This window comes from Tiliqua scincoides, chromosome 1 (genome assembly GCF_035046505.1).
Source record: "Tiliqua scincoides isolate rTilSci1 chromosome 1, rTilSci1.hap2, whole genome shotgun sequence".
Lineage (NCBI taxonomy): Eukaryota > Metazoa > Chordata > Lepidosauria > Squamata > Scincidae > Tiliqua > Tiliqua scincoides.
The window spans coordinates 112828092-112832274 of NC_089821.1; the positions used below are offsets into that span (position 1 = coordinate 112828092).

The window sequence follows — 4183 nt, forward strand, 5'->3', positions numbered from 1 at the left end:
TTTTTCTGCACTGCTCCTTGCCCTCTTCCCTCCCTGCTCCAAAACTTCCTCTGCCTTCTCCCTCCCTGCCCACAACATGCCCTTGCCACCAACTTACCAGCACTACTGAAGCCTCTGGAAGCTGCTGTTCTGGGTGGCACCCTCTGGGAAGCATGTGCTGTGCCTTGGAAGTGTATGACATCATCCAGCTTTTGCACCACCATAAATGGCCTTGTGCAGTAAGAACGCAAATTCTGGCAGTGCAACGCCCTGATAAGATGGGAGCTCCAGTTGCATATTGTGCAAATCATTTGACAGTTATGTACAGTCGAGTGATGGGTTGAGAGGGGGCTATATTAATTTCTGATTCTGCCATGCCCTCTCAAAATTTCACAGATAAAAACAGAAAATGGTTCTTCATGACCTGTTCTTATACCAAGTATCACTGCGCACATTCACTCCTGCCATGTTTATGCATTACTGAAGGCCCGACTGGCCAGCCATTTTCTTCAATAGTACAGTCATTCCTCCACCAATTTATTATTATTAATGATTATTAACAGAATTTATATACCGCTTTTCAACTAAAAGTTCACAAAGCGGTTTACAGAGAAAAATCAAATAACTAATGGCTCCCTGTCCCAAAAGGGCTCACAATCTAAAATTTAATACTTAAAAGGAGAATTATTCTTTCAGTCAGAGACATACTGTTACCCTGCACATGCCCGATCACGTCTGATCTTGGAAGCTAAGCAGGGTCAGGCCTGGTTAGTACTTGGATGGGAGACCGCCTGGGAATACCGGGTGCTGTAGGCTTATACCATAGTCTTTCGAGACTGAAGGTTGCCAACCAGAGACATACTATAAAAATGTCATTGTCCTTATAAACAATAATACAGGTCGGCCATCAGCATCCACAGGGGTTTCATTGCTGGAACTTCTATGAATGCCAAAACCTGTGGATACCAAATCCATGGGTCAGAGGCCTCACCTGATCTCTGGACACCATCATAAAGACCATAAAGTTTTTCTTCTTATATGCAAGATGAACAATGCTGATGCTTCCAGTTGTTCTTCCACTGCTGCCAGCTCCTAGCTTGCCAGGGCCTCAATCTCTGCAGGGCCCTGAGGAGATGAGGTTCTCAACCTCTCAGTCCAGTTGACCCTCCTGTAACCTGGTGGCCTGTCAGAATTTAGAGAAGGATTCCAGAGTTTGGGGCAGGACTGCAACACAGCTCTTCAAATGGAAGGGGGCCTATTTCCAAAGGACACTTTGGTAGCAACCTTCCTCTCAAATAGTTCAGCAATGGTACAGCTCAGTGATTTCAATTCTGTGACTTTAGTTCTGTGTCCCAGCTCCAGTTCTGACTAAGGGCTGATTGAATGGCTAAGGGCTTGTCCTTATCTACACTTTGGGGTTGCTTAGTTCCTCCTCCTTTCAGTTGGCCATTTGGGAGGGAATTTCAAACCAAACTTTTTTTTTATATTAACTTCAACAGTTTTGAAAGGACGCTTATAGTTTGACATTTCACTCGGACTGAAAAAGAAACTGGTTTTGAAGGCTGCTCACCACAGCAGGAGAGGGAGGGGAGATGGACACTAGTGCTCAGTCACAGCTATGCTTAAATTCTGGGTTTCTCCACTGCATTGTTTGAACAGTTCTCACCTCAGGGGAGAAAAAACACACCAAGAGTTTCAGGAAGGAACCAGGGAGTTCCAATGCACAGAACATGCAAGGGATGGCTAAGACCTTGGCATTCTGATGGCATGTCTGTCTGAGCATTCCGGAAATACATCAAGTCACTGGGCGGAGGGTGTGGTGGCAGAGGGGGCAGCAGGATGGCCGGTGTGCCCCGGAGCAGCATGCCAGTCAGCTACGCTGCTGCCCTGTGTCACCTGTGATGGCAACCTTTTGGGCAAGTGTATCACAAGTCAAGGTCAGGCTTTTTGATTGTGGTGCCCTACCTTGGTCTGGTTTTGCCTCTGGTGTAAGGAGCAGACAAGCAGTGACATTATAGGGGAAGGGAGTGGGATTCATTCAACACTATAGTTAGCTCCACAAGAGCATCTGTCTGTCCAGAAGTGCCACAAAACCTCTGGAGACTGCTGTTAGTGCCCTTGCTAAAGGTGGGCTATCCAGGGCTTTACGGCAGCTGTTAGCTCCTAAGAACACTCCAGCCCTGAAGTGTTTTTTGAGAGGCTATACAGAGTGAAGAGGAGAAATAAACTTATTATTACTTATTTACTTATCATCCACTTGAACTTTTCAGCTGACCATCCTTTGGGAAAATGAAATGTATTTACCATAGTTTAACTGTAGCTTATTTCACTTAAGCTACACGGGAAGCTAATGATCTCCCGGGAAACCGCTTGTAGAGTAAGAGGCTTATGAACGGAACAAGGTGTAAAAAATTATACAGCTCTCCAATATTTATGACCTCTACTAAGATTTTTCTGACATTCAGGACCCATGTATTGTTGGCATTAAAAAAAAAGAAAAATCTGAGCGTTTCCATTGACTCAGAGCCCCTGGTGACGTTTTAAGCCCTCTTATCTTTTGCAGAATGTTTGCTTTTCTCCTTGTGGACCTAAGTTAATATTTTTATAATGTTACCGACCAAAAGAGGAACACGTTATCATCACAAAAAAAGTAATGGAACCATTTAGTGATTGTTTGCTTTTTTTGCTAATAGCAAATATTTTCATAAAAGAGACAGGAAGGATATATTGACAAGGAAACTAGAGCGTTCTTCCTTAATGGCATTTTTTTTTTTTTAAGAAAATGGGGGCCTTTCTAAATCGTTCCCTCCTTTTTCTTTTCATTTCCTGCTCTCCCTTCACCTAAAAACTGTTGTTGTCAATATCAGGGTGTCATTTTATGTGACTTTTGGAGATACGTAGATGTGTATGTGTGAAAGACCAGGGTGCTTGGTACATGACCCCCCCTCCCTGTGGTGGAGTGGTGTTTTTCCACCATCTCCGCTGAGGGGGGGGGGGAGAATGATAGCACTCATCTCAAGCATATGGCAAATACAGCTAAATTGGCCCTCTCACCCACCCTCAGTTCCGTATGGCTCCAAATGGTGCCATTTTCAGAGGCAAGGGACATGCATGCATAGGGGAGGGTGTGACGGTGCAGGGGGTAACCACCCTCCTCTGTGACTTCTTCCTGCCTGGCAACACAACTGGAGGGAAGCTACAGAGGACAGGGATGACCAGGGATTTTGTTTAAAATGCTGCAATGATGAACTGTTTTTGCACCATTTAATTTTTTAAAAAAATTTTTATGTGGGACCTGTAATAAAATCTTGCATCTGCCTAATCTGCAATGCCCAATTGGCTCAAGTGGGTCAGTTCCCTTTTCCCCCATCCCTTTTCTGTTGCTGTTTCCTTCTGACACATCAACATCCTGTGGGTCTTGGACAGTGAGCATTCTCAGGAGGCCTTGGGTGGTCCTGCCTCCAGCATAAGCCCTACAGGTACATAGAAAAACAGATATCAGGGATGTTGGAATTTGGATGCAATGCCACCTTTCAGACTCTGGAGGACAATGTACTGTCCCATCACTTGAGACCATCTACCTGTCCAAATCTGTGGTTCTTGCAGGAGGTGTGATCCTTCCTTCCCTTCCTCACCAGATCAGCGCAGGATATGTGTATGTTTTTATTGATAGCAACTAGGGGCCAAATCCTATCCTATCCAATTTTCCAGTGCTGGTGTAGCTGTGCCAATGGGGTGTGCACTGCATCCTGTGGTGGGGAGGCAGTTACAGAGACCTCTTTGTGGTATGGGAACATTTGTTCCCTTACTTCGGGGCTGCATTGCGGCTGCACTGGTGCTGGAAAGTTGGATAGGATTGGGCCCTAGCTTGGGTGGTGAGATATATTTTTACCATTGGAAGGGGGTGTTGTTCTCTGATTACCATGCTACTTCCCCTTGTCTTTCCAACAAGGGACAGGGCTGGCATCAGCTTCTAGAAGGCCCTGGGTCACCTCCCTGGCACACTTCACTGTACCCAGTTTGCTGCTCCATGTTTTCCCCACGATTGCCCCTTACCTTAAAAAAAAAAAAAAAAAAAAAGTACCTGGCAGTGGTGGCAAGGCTTCATTATGTTTGAAACTAAGTGATTCCTTAATCCAAGCCAGTATTTAGGGTTCTCACAGACTACTAATCCATTCCAGAATTTGGTCTGGCCAAAACGGTA

The 4183-nt window shown here is 45.2% G+C and overlaps 1 pseudogene; it reads left to right on the forward strand.

Annotated features, from left to right (window-relative positions):
- Nucleotides 1–674: 674 nt before the first annotated feature.
- LOC136637077 (5S ribosomal RNA) lies at nt 675–795 on the forward strand (annotated as a pseudogene).
- Nucleotides 796–4183: the final 3388 nt, after the last annotated feature.